The sequence below is a fragment of the Heterocephalus glaber genome, unplaced genomic scaffold, assembly GCF_053883595.1.
Source record: "Heterocephalus glaber isolate CG9 unplaced genomic scaffold, H.glaber_assembly_v1.0 deba00001497, whole genome shotgun sequence".
In the NCBI taxonomy this organism is placed as follows: domain Eukaryota; kingdom Metazoa; phylum Chordata; class Mammalia; order Rodentia; family Bathyergidae; genus Heterocephalus; species Heterocephalus glaber.
This window is the reverse complement of record NW_028258320.1, coordinates 69,257,176-69,270,707: the sequence shown is the minus strand read 5'-3', so window position 1 is coordinate 69,270,707 and position 13,532 is coordinate 69,257,176.

Here is a 13,532-nt window from a genome sequence, read left to right as displayed (position 1 = left end):
CCTGGGAATCAAGGTTTGAAGTGTTTCCAGCAGAAGAGACTGGTCAAGATTGCTGAGGGAAGTAGGCAGATCAAAACAAAATATAGTTATTGAACCTAACACCTTGAATCTGTTAGAAGATTTAAAAAGAGCAATTTTAGGAGCACTTGAAATTATTTGCAAATTTGGTGTGTGCATTGTTCCAGGCAAAAGGACCAGGATTATGTCATTTAATTTCTAGAGCAACCTTATAGAGTAAGTACCATCATCCCCATCAGACAGATGAGGACCTGGAGACACAGGTATGAAGTAGTTTTCATGAAGTTACATAAGCTACTCAGTGCAGAGCTAGGATTTCAACCCAGGCAGTCTGACCTTGACAGCCCATGTTTTAATTCCTACAGGTGCTCACAGTAGATTGTAACAATGGGGGGCGGGGGGGGGGGGAGAGGAGGAGGAAAGAAAGGGGGAAGAATGAAATAAGGTGGCTTGGGGCTAGAGAATTAGGAGTTGTTACTGGGGAGTGAAAGTAAAGCTGTAATGGTGGGAGAGCTTGGGGAGGAGCGAGTCAGTGTATGGAAGAGACAGACCCATCACCAGCAGAAAAACAGAGAGAGGGGTGGCCAGGAATCAAACCTGTGAAAATCCTACAGATAGGGCCAGGTTTCTCAGACTTCCTCACATTTTCTTTGACAAACTCACATCCCTTTTGATGAACAAATTTCACCCACTTTATTTAATGGTATTGATAATCCAAGTCATATTGAACAATGTGACTGAAATCAAGGCAAGGAAACAAAGTGCTGCTTGGTTTTCAAACTCTATGCTCAGTATCGGATTCTAATATGACACCACACACACACCTCGGACTTGGCAGGTGGGAAGAGAAAGGTGAACAAAAGGAGCCACTAAAGAGAGAACCAATCAGAGACAGAGAAAGAATGGGATGAGACAACATCAGTGGAGTCCAGGAGGTAAAATGTGTCATCCCCGGCAGACAATGGTGGACACTTTTGGGTATGGCAGGGTTTGGGTTTTGGAAGGCTAATACTGTGTTTACCTGAGTAATAACATGCATACACAGTAAGAGTGTTACAAGCAGAAAACCTGGTGGAGGAACACATTATTGATCCTATAATGGAAAACAGAACAACAATCCCTAACCCTTAAATCCATTTCTTGCTTTCCTGAGAGAACTGATCATTAGAATTCAGCTGACCTTGAGGAAGGAAGGAGAAATCTCCACCGAAGCCAGGCTCATTTCCAGCTCTCAGTGGGAAACGCGATGCCATAACAGTTAACACTGAAACTCTTGAGCTTGGGCAGTAGTGGCTTTCCAACTTTTTTTCTGTTGCCTTTGAAATGCAAACATTTTTTCGATGGATCCTTTACTGCTGTGCCAGCACGGATGGAGCTAAGTGAAAGAGTTTGTTCCTCCACTGCACCACAGTTAGTCCCGATATCACTGCGCATGCAGATGGAAACGCACGGGGCTCCCGCAGGGATGGAACAGAGTGCAGTTTTGAAGAGATGCGATAATAGCCAGTTCTGTTTATCTTGTCTTAAACTCATGGGTAAAAAGAGGCAGCTGAACCCTTGTTTGGAAGGCATGACAATATAATCACATTTTTTCCGTGCATGTTTCTTACCTTGCCCTAATTTCATAGGTGAAATCAGATGTGTAGAACCAGCTTTGAAATTTTGCCCTGAAATCCAGAAAGGCTACACAGAGGAGCACTGGCCTTTTTACATACTGACTCCTTGGTGTGTTAAATCATTTAGAAGCTGGACATAAATGCTTCCCCAGCCTGAACAAGTGCAAGGAGGTGTCTTCTGAAGGGCATTCCAGGATTCCAAAGTGGAGAGCAAGTGGAAGGCCTAGGAGTCATAATAATAGTCATTATTATTATATTTTTATTGTTAACCTTGGATGTCGGGAGTTAATTATACCTCTCAGACCATGGCATTTTCGTTGGTATCTATCCCAGCCTCTGACCTTGTTTTGTGTATTTATCCCCCATCCTTGCTCACAATGCCCTGCCCCCACCACACACCCATAAGTAATTGTTGTAATATATTTAGTGTGGATTTATTTATTTGTATGTGTCCTTACAGATTGTATAAGTTTATATTATTAATTTAATCTAATGATACTGTGATATATCTTTCCCTTTCTTTTTTACTCACGTAGGATTTTAAGATCCAGGCTTGTTGCTACATATCTAGTCTGATTCTAGTAGCTGGGGGATACTGCGTGGTTCTTACCTCTTCATTAGGTGCTCACTATATTCCAAGTACTAAGTGCATTAGCTGCTGATTTCATTTGCTCTTATCAACAACCCGGGAATGTTGTTGTGTTTGACAGTGATCTCAAAACGGTGGAATAATTCAGAATTATAGAGAGGAATTTTTTAAAAGTTTCTATTCGCTTTCTGTAGGTGTGGCAAAACACCTGGGAAAAACAACTTAAAGGAGAAAAGATTTATTTTGGCTCATGGTTTCTGAGGTTTCAGTCCATAGTTGCTTGGCTCCATTGTTTCAGGACCTGTGAGGCAGAGCATCCTGGGCGAGAGGGCAATGGTGGAGGAGAGAGAGAGAAAGAGGGAGAAGGAGGAGGGGCTAGGGATAAAATATAGCCCCAAGGGCACACACCCAAGGAACCAGCTCCAGCTAGCCCCCCCCCCACCAGTTTCCCCCACTTCCCAATAGTGCCATCAGGTGGGGTCTAAGCTTTTAACACATGAGCCTTGAGAGACATTTAAGATCAAAAGCATAATAGAGTCGCATGGTAACCAGGAAGTTTCCAGTACACTGGGGCTGCTGCTTTAGTAGCTACTTAAGCTTTATTGCTTGCCTTGGTCTTTAAATAATGTTGTTTCATCTCAACTGCTTTTTGTTCCTCTGGCAGCCATTTTCCTTTAGGTAAAGTAGAAAATGATTCTTTAGAATTACCTAGTACCAAAAATAAAAATGCTAAAACAAGACATCAAGCATTGGTGCCCATTCTTTTGGAAGAATAAAGTTAAGGAAGTAAGGGCAGCCTTAGTGCCTCTGAGCATCAGAGCAAAAGCCACATCTTCAATGGCTCAACCAGTTGGATAAAGGGATAACTGGAAATTATCTCAGTTACTTCTTTACTCAGGTGGGAGAATGGATAGATGCTAGGATGTGTCACTGAGAGAAAAGGCTGAGGCTCTGACTGTGGCATCTATGTAAAAGTTAGTAGATTATGTAGAACAGTGTAAGGACATAGGTTAAAGATTGGCCGTTTATGTTTCTATCTCTACATGAATGTGGTAGAGTAAATCTGCTCTTTTTTAAAAAGAAATTTGTTACTAATTGGACTTAAAGTACTATATACAATAATGCCCAAATTATCCTCCATGAAAATGCCTTACACCTCAATATTTTGGGAGATTTTTAGCCATGTGTAACCAAAAAAAGATCTCACTTCAGTGTTGAAATACTTCAGAGAAGTATTTGATCATGTTTTCTCAGATTTTGTCATTTCTCAAGTCTTCATTTCTTCTTATTCTTTTTGAAAGTAGTATATTTAAGATTTTCAATAATCAATTATCCTTGGAAAATTCTCTGGTTCCTTTATTATTCCTTTCAAATTATGTTTAGTATAGCTTATATTGTTTTTTCAAATTAATTCGGGATTTAAAGCATATGCCTAATTTTTATTGACTAATCTTTGCTTCTTGTCATTGAGCTTCTGGTCTCATTACTTTGTAGGTCTATTGGCTATTCTACTAGAGAGGTTCTAACAGCCTTTTCCCAATAGGTCCTATTTTTTGACTGTGTGTCAGGAACAACAATCAATTGTTTTGATTCTTCACAGAGCAATATTTCACAGAGCAAACTGACTCTCAACTCCATTGATGGGTGAACTCTGGCAGCCACTTCTACCAGGAACCAAATGCCTTCCTCCATTCCTGGCTTCCTGCCTTTAGGGCTCTTGATCTCCAGAGCCTACTCTATGCTATGATGTCTGCCTCTTATTTTCTGTTGAAAAGGGAAAAACATGGAAGCCTCTTGCCTTGTTCTGAATAAAAACTAGTAAGAGGAAAAAAGGCTAAATATTGATAGCAAAAATGTAAGTATAAATTAGGCATTAAATTAGATATATAACTCGCAGTTAAAGGCTGATGGAGAGGAAAAGAAAAAAAAAAAACTAAGAGAAAAAATAATAACCCAAATGACCTATTGTTGGAAAACCAATATGAGAGAAAATAGATATTGTTCATGGTCATTTGTATTCCTATGAAATCAAACGTGTGGAGAAATCTGATCTGGTAATCTCTAAGTAAAGAGAGCAGTGGGTAAAACTGAAGGGAGGTTTAAAGAAATGCAAAACTGTAGCAGGCACTGTCTTCAGGAATGATTGCCCATCTCCTCCAACTGAGTGTTTAAAGCTCAATTTTAATATAACTAAGATTACAAAAGAATTGAGAAGACATAAGGAGAGAATGAAAGCAGGCAGTTCACTGGCAGAACACTCTGGATTTCTTACTACTAACTGCAAAATCACAGCTGTCTTAGAAAAGAAGAAATCTATTCTGTTAAAAGAGAAGCTTGCTACTATTTAAAATCTACTCCTAACCCATCTCCATCATTTTAAATCCTTCTGAGAGTTGTACGGAAAAGCATCCCAATCACAGGAAATGTTAAATCAAATTTCTGCTGTAGACAGAAATACAAAATAATAAAATGTATTATGAAGCTAAAATAATTAAATCAGAGCTAGTACACGAATAGACCAGTGGATCAATGAGACAGACAAGTCCAAGAATGTGGACTTGCAAATGCATAAAATAATTTAATATAAAATAAAATTGACAGTAAACTAGTAGGGGAAAATTGATCGTTAGGTAATTGGTATTGAGATAATCTGCTAGCCACTGAAGAAGAAATAAGCTTATTCCTTTTCTCATTTCTCACACTAAATAAATTAGAGATGGATAAAATATTTCTGTGCATACTAAATATATTTAAAACATTTTTAAAACACTATATGCTGGAACCAACCATGTCACTAATCAAATAAAAATGCAGATCTATAAGTCAAATACAGTTTTTTCAAGGTATTTTTATCTTAAAATAACTTTACTTTTTTACATTTTGCATTGATTTCTTGCAGGAACATTAACAAGGGTCTTGGTTTATCATCTGATGAATTCTGTTTTCCCAGATCAATGTAGGGGTCGCTCATATTTAAAAATAAGTGGCCCATTTCTTTGGCCTTGTTAAAGCTAAACCTTACAACTGAGGCACCAAGCACCTGGCTGTTCTTTAGGGAACTACCGTTAAAGTTGATCTCATTCTGACATTCATTAACACCAAACAGAATCACTAGACTATATCTGCATGGAGACTTTTATGATTAATTTTGCTTTTTGAACCAACATATACAGGAAGGTATGTATAGGTTATATGGAAATACTACACCATTTTATAGAAGTGATGTGAGCATCTGTGGATTTAGGTATCCAGAGTGGGTCCTAGAACCAGTCCCTCCGAGAGACAGCTGCATCAATTCATTTAATCCTCAGAGCAACCTGGTGAGGCAAGCACTGAGATCCTCTCAGCTTTACAGATAATGGGCCCAGAGAGACTGAACAACTGGCCAAACTTCATAGCAGGATTTGAACCTAAGCATTGGATCCAGAGCCCACGAAACATTGCTGCACAAAGTATGTGCACAGTTACTGTTGCCAGAATTGCATCACAAATCTAATTCTGCTTTTTCAGTAGAAAAGGTGAGAGAATGTGCCCAGAAGTCACTTTAACAAGCAAATCCCAAGGCAGAGAAAGACAGCTTCATGATGAACACAACCTACAGTACCTGTGTAGTGCATCTCACTTCATTCCAGGTAGCCTGGATTAGTCTGTTTTTCACCAAAGTGCCTGAGGGAGGCCAACTTTATAAGGAGAGAGGTTTATTTAACTCATTAGTTCTAGAGATTCCAAGGCCTGGCATTGGCTCAGCTCCGGAGAGGACCATCACGGCAGAATGATGTCACAGTGCCAGGAGCACTTGCAGGAGGAAGAGATCATTTCTCTAAATAGGAAGCCAGAGAAGCTGGATGGGACCAGGCTCAGAATTTAATAACAACCCCCACACAAGAACTGATAGAATTCCATGCCAGACACCTTACTCCCTTCTTAGTACACACCCTCAACTCACCTAAGGACCCCCCACTAGGCTCCACCTCTCACTGATCCACTTCCTGCCACCAGCACTCGGGACCAACTTTCCAGCACATAATCCCTGGGGGAACACACTCAAACACATCCAAATCGTGGCATGCCCATGCATTTATTATGCTCTAGTTGCTCACAGAATGAAAATGGCTGGTGTTCAGACTTTATTTTTTAGAACATTTTTAGATTTTGGGACAGATTGAGAATATAGTACAGAGAGTTTTCATCTATCTCACACACAGTTTCTGCAACTATTACAACAGTACACATAATACAAATAATGAGCCAATATTGATCCTATATTTAGATTTCCTTAGTTTTTACCTACTGTTATTTTTCTGTTCCAGGAACCCAGCTGGGATACCACATTAGATTGAGTTTTCATTCTCCACTGGTTCCCCTTGGCTAGCACTGAGTTCTAATCTACTTTATACAGAGCCTGAGGACGTTAGCATAGCTTCTTTGAAATTACAGCTCAATATTTTCAACCACTTGTACATATACCTTAATGTTATCATGGCTCTTAACAGTGCTTCAAGGTTATAAACGTCTCTGTTTTCTGTGTGACTGAAAGAACTGCTTAGCCTCTTGCCAGATGACTAATTTGGTACACATGAACATTCCTCCAAGTAAACCATAGTTCATGGGATTTCTTAAGCTGCAGCATTATATACAAAAATTACCTGATTTCAAGACTTATGTTCACATTTCAGGCACTCTTTTTTCACTATGTATCCAACTTTGAAAAGTAGGCTTTAATCATTCAAAATTTTCAACTTGACTAATTCTTTAAACATCAGTTTCCCTTCTATTGGCTTTTTTCTCTTTTCCTATTTGCCTATAAATATTCTTAGGATCCTCTTAGGCTTTAAAAAATGAAAGAAAAAGTTTATTATAATCTAGTTATCATCTGGTTCCCTTTTCAAAAGCCTGGCCTGCAAAAGTATCATTATTTCCTTAACCATCCTTTTGTATCTTAATCCAAGATAATCAGACCTCCTTCCTCACTATTTGACACTGATCTTTTGAAGGTAACTGATATATACCAAGCATAAGGAGCTGTTCTTGGTTCTTTTCCTTCTTATGCCCTTAAATTGACTGTGTGGGTTGTTCCCCTCCTTTGGAGTGCCTCTCACTTGGTATTTATGACATGAAAAGATGGTGGTTTTCTTTTACTTTTCTAAACATTCTGTTACCTTTTTAGCTTCCCCTCTGCCTCCCTTCCTCTCAGTGTCCTTGTTTCCCAGAATCTGCCTTACCTCATTGACTTTTCTGTCACCTTATATGTCTTTATTACATTATTACATGAGACTTTATTACATTGTTTTATCTGCCAATAACTCTGGTCTTTCTCTTAATTTCTAGTCTCCATTTCTAAGTGTCTCTAGACGTTTACAACTGAATATCTCTGCAATGTATTCAATTTGCTAATAGCACATGATCTTCCCACCCCCCCTCAGTTCCTCTTGATATTTTTTACTTCTGGTTATTTTTCCCACATATCTCCCAGGAACCCAGACTTGAAATCTTGAATTTTTCATCATAACCCTCTCTGTTGATTCACATAATCAATCAGTAGCAAGTGTTATTTATTATTCCTTGACAATACTTCTCTATATTTCTAGCTGTAGTATTACTGTTTAATTGGCAAATATTGACTGAATGTCTAACATTTAGCCAGTGCTTTTTAATTTCTGTTTTCCTGTCTCTGGTCTGTTCCTTGCCAGTTAACTCAACAGTGATGCCAGGTGTATCTCCTGAATATTCTATTCTAATTTTGTCATCTCCATGCTTAGAAACTTTTAATGGCTTCACTTTGCCTACTGCAAAATGTATTTAACAGAGTATGCTTTAGAGTCCTCAGGGTTCCATGGAACTCCTTAAAGGAACTGAAACTTATGAATAACACAGGAAGAAATAATTTTCTATCTCATTTAGCTATAGATGCTCTGCTCCCATTTTATAATTTTTAAAAACAAAGCTAAAAAAAGTTTTGAAAACTAATATTATAAACTTAACCTGGCATTTAATGCCATCTTCAACCAAACCTTAATTGACTTTCCAGCCTAATCTTCTATAAACTAACAACAGACAACTCATTTTTTAACCAACTAGACTACTAGTGTAGCAAAGTGGGAAAGCTCAGTGCTGCAGCCCAAGAGCTACAGCTCAAGTGTTATAGCTCAAGTGCTACAGCTACAGCAATTTGAAGACTTGAGAATCTGAAAGTTACTCAAAGAGATGGAGAAAAACCGTTACTAGCCAGCCGACTCAGAGGAGTTTGGCTACTTTGAATTCTGTGTGCCAAGAAGAAATGGGAGCAGCCTTATACAGAGATGTAGGGCACTGGGCCCACGTGCTGGGTGAGCATGCGCACAGACGGGAGGGTGGAGTTACAGAACACTCCTGAAGCACATACCAAGAGAGCATGGTCACAGAAGCAGAGGGGCAGAGTTAACAGAGCACTCTTGACACATCTGGTAGGAAAATCATGTAGCTCAGTTACAGAACATATCGATACATTGGGCAGGAGGACTGTGCAGCTCAAATGGTTACAGTTCTGGAATAAAACATTTTATGGAAAAATAAAAACATGGTGAGAGGCAAAGGCAAGGGCTTGCCCTATACATTATTGCTCCATCACTAGTTTCCTCCAGTGGAAATCAAGTATGCCACCCTGCTATGTATCTGCTCACCTCATTATCTCTTCCTACAGAGTCCTGCACTCATTTTCCCATGGTGAGTTCTAGCTCCAGCTTTAAAAAGCTACTTCACTGTGAGGCTGGGGCAGAAGGATTGCTGTGAGTTCAAGGCCATCCTGGGCTACATAGTGAGCTTGAAGCCAGACTGAACTTCCTTGTCTCAAAAAAAAAAAAAAGAAAAAAGAAAGAAAGCTACTTCAAATTTCACCACTTTCATTCAGTTTCAAGAAAAGCTTTCCTTTGTATGGAAGTCTATGAACTTGGTTTCATGAATTTTTTGGCACTTGTTGTATACTTACTTGATTTTATTACTTGTATCCGTTCCTCATATATTTGTAGACTCCTTCAAGGCAAAAATGATGCCCTAAAACATCTTTCTACCTTCCACCATACTAACATAATCCCTTATCTATGGAAAGCAGTGGATAGCCGTTTGTTGAGTAGATAACCAAATGTGCTTTCCTCTGATCTTGCCCTGGAGAGGCCACTGTGAGTTCCTGTTGAAAAAGAGAAAAAAAAAAATATATATATATATATATATATATATATATATAGTGTATATTTATGTCAAGGACATAAGAGAAAAGAATGAGGAATCATGAAAAGAAAAAGTGAAAGAACAATACTCACGGGGAAAAAAATCAGACTTTCTTACTTATCTATTCGTATCCAAGAAGGTAGAAAAGGTAAACAATAATTCTTTTCATGTCATCTTTACTTCACTTTTTTGTATCTTTTTTTTAATGGACTCACATAGGAGACATCAACTCATTCAGCCTTCCAGTATCCATGGAGATAATAAGGGCTGCTATGTTTATTATGGAGATAAGAAAACTTGTATCATAAACAATTAAACACGCACATATGGAAACAAATAGATCATAAACTGCCAGGTGCTAATTGTAGGAATTTCATTCCCACTTTTGTTACTCATCACCTTTTGTGACTCTCCCTACAAATAAGATCATTTTTCTGTACATAAAAAATCATATTGACTTCCCATTATCATTATTAGCATAGCCTTCTTTAAACCTTCCGTATACATTTGACAACATCAATGGTAGGTGTTCTTTGAGTACTTGTGAGTGAATATCACATAGCACCCATTTTAACACAGAAAACCACAGATTCCACCAAGGACCTAGCTGAAACAGGAGGCAGGAGTGCTAAGTACTGCAATGCTGATCTTTAGTGCTCGGGGGATGCAAGTGATGCCTTTAATCATAACCTTTGCTGACCTTTCTTTTTTGTGCATAGAGGGGTGCTACTGCACCCACATTGTGTGTATGTAATGTTGGACTATCAAGCATCCCTTGGCTATTTCCCAGCAGAACTTGTAGCTGATGACAAGCTGTTGTTGACAAAATGAATTCAATGAATTTTTCTGAATTCAGTTCTGCATGGAAACAGCTGACAAATTTCCACTCCTGTTGTGTGCCCCTTTTGCTCTTGGTTGATTTTGAGTAATAGCTTCATGTCTGTAAAAAGGAGATTTTATTTGAAGTCTATTCAGAGATTTGGTTCAACAAAGTGTACTATAGGTTGCAGAAAATCTCTTCTGAACCTTCTAATAATAGATTTTTCTCATTTATAATGTCTGAAACACTGTCCTTTACACCTAAGCATGTAAATAATTTTGTTTTTTGCTGTGTTCTGTTTGCCATTTTGACCTGCTTTTTCAACCTGGGATATAAATAGAAAAAAATCTCTCATTTTTCTAATTGCTTGAATTTGGTACTTGTCTTTCAGCAGGAAGTCCAATGTCTTGTTGAGATCTTCCTCTTCCTCTTCTCAGTCCAGTCTTTGTCCATAAGGTGTCAGTCTTGTTTCTAAATATCAGGAAGAGAAAGAACTGGAGTCATGCGATATCACTTATAGAAACTGGTCCTTGGTAAATCTGTGGCTTCTTGTTATTTTAGTCCATTCTGCTGCTATAACAAAATTACATAAACTGATAGTGTATAAACAATAGAAATTTATTTTTCACAGCTCTGGAACCCAGGAAGTTCCAGATTAATTCTCTAGCAGATTTGGCATCTGGTAATGGCTCATCTGCTCATAGATGAATGGCTTTGGGTTGTGTTCTCATATGAAAGAAAGGACAAGAAACCTCTCTGAGTGTCTTTATTAATGGCAATAGTCCCATTCATGAAAGCTCTTCCTTCGTAACCTAAACACCTCCCAAAGACCCCACCTCCTAATACAATCACCTTGGGATTAAGATTTCAACGTATGCATTTTTTAGGGGGAATCTATGTTTATAGAGTTCATTGCACTTGTTCACCCCATTTGATATTCCTGCTGAGCTAGGTCCCTTCTGAAGCTGCAGGTGTGTCTCATGTCTAACTTGCAAGTTATAGAAGGCATGATATTATAATATTTAACTATTGGTATGGCATAGACATTGAATGATCAGACTGAACTGCAGCCGTAAACTGGTAGAGCTGTATAAAGTACCAGCTCACTCTCAGTCTTGCACAATAGTCCTTTTGGTTTCTATGTCCATAGTCTACCCTTTCCCCCCAATACCCACACTGTGCCACAGTGGCTAAAGCTAGAAGAGCTCCATCCAGCCTATTCCACAGGCTACCCAGGATCTGCTCTCCTCAAGGATTGCGGCAGAGTGGGGTTACCACTGTAGACACCTTCTTTCTCCAAGCTATTTTATTTTTACTTTTATTAACTACAGGGTTATCTCAAATCTTAGGGAGTAGAGATGGTGCTTCTTCACTTTGAGAGGGAGATTTTTTTGCTTTGTTTTTGAAACAGGGTCTCACTCACTGTGTAGTTCAGGCTGGCCTTGAACTCACTATGTACCTCAGGCTGGCCTCAAAGTCATGGCGATCCTCCTGCCTCTGCCTCCGAAGTGCTGGGACTATAGGCATGTAACACCATGCCCGGTGAGAAGAAGACATTTAGTAGAATCCTAGGGTTGCTAGATAACAATCACCATGAACTAGGTGGCTTAAGGCAACAGACTTTCTCTCGTAGATTTAGAAGGCAGAAATCCAAATTCAAGGTGTTGGCAGGGCCATGCTCCCTCGGAAACCTGTCAGAGAATCCTTCCTTGCTTCTTAGCTTCTTCTTGTTCACTACCAATCATTGGTATTTCTTGCAATACTTCAGTCTCAGCCTCCATTGTCTCATGATATCCTCCCCTCTTGCGTCTCTCCTCCATTTCTAATAAATAAGCTTATATTGGCCAGTATGACCTCAACTCAATTAATTACATCTGCAATGACCTTATGTGTTAATGATCTTTCTGTCATAAAAAAAATACTGAGAAAACCAATTTAAAGGAGGAAAGATTTGTTTTGACTCACAATTTCAGAGGTTTCAGTCTAAGGTCAGCTGACTTCATTGCTTTGGGCCAGAGTCAAGGCAGAATTATCATGGTATCAGGAGCCTGAAGTGGAGCAGTGGCTGCTTACTTCATGGCAGAAAAGAAGCAAAGAGGAAGAGAGGAGAAAGGGGTTGGGTATGAGATATGTCCTTCCAGACCATGTCTCTACTGACCTACTTACTCCAACTAGGTCTCACCTCCTGTCGTTTCCTCCCCTTCCCAGTAGTTCACTAACTGTGAACTCATCAGTGCATTAATCCATTTGTAAAACCAGAGTCCTCACGATCCAGAAGTCCACTCCTGAACACTGCTGTATTGGAGACCGAGCCTTTAACACGTAAGCCCTTTAGGGAACATTCTAGATCCAAACTTATTTCCACATATGGTCACTATTATTATTTATATTTAGACACCCTGCTCCCAAGCCTCGTGTGCTCATGAGTGGAACTGTTGGCAGGTGATTGGATCGTGGGGGCATGATAACAATCAGTGGATTAGTCTACTGATGAGTTTATAGCTGACTTGCTGTTAGGAGGTGGAGTCTAATCAAAGAGGTGTGTTACTGGGCCTTGGAAGGGTTTATCTCTTCCCTACTCCTCCCTTCACACTCTCTCTGCTTTCCAGATCCCATGCCATGAGATGCTTTCCTCTGTCTTGGAGCCAGCCAACTATGAAAGCTTTGCAAACTGTGAGCCAAAGTAAAGCTCCCCTCCCTTAAATTGTTAGTGTTGGGTATTGTGTCCCAGGGACAAGGAAAGTAACTAAGTCAGTTATATTCTGAGATATTGGGAGGCTAGATTTCAGTTTATCTTTTAGGAAGGGATACAATTCAAACTATAATTGTCTCTGTACTCTTTATTAAGTAAGCCTCCTCTTCTGCCCAAAGCTCCTCTTGGATTGAGGCAGCTCTTATACCAAGATACAGAATATCTTGTCCTGTAACTTTAGCCTGGTATGATAGATTCCTACTTGCCCTGAATTTTCATAAGTCACATAGCCATGAAGGAAAATCATTATTAAGACAAAGATTTTCTCCAAGGAGACTGTCTACTGTTGCCAGTACAGAGGACTTACCTTGGGAGAAAACAGACAAACAAACAAGAAAACCATATCCCCTGTACATTTAGACTTGATTCTCCACGAAATGATTTGCTACACAAAGGCAGGGATTCTGTGCTCCCAGATCAAATGCCTGCTTTCCTGGCTCAATAGAATCTAGGAACGTCAATAGGTCTCTTTAATTTTGAATAAGGAAACTAGATTCAGCGAAATGCAGTGATTATCAGGTGACTCAAACAAAT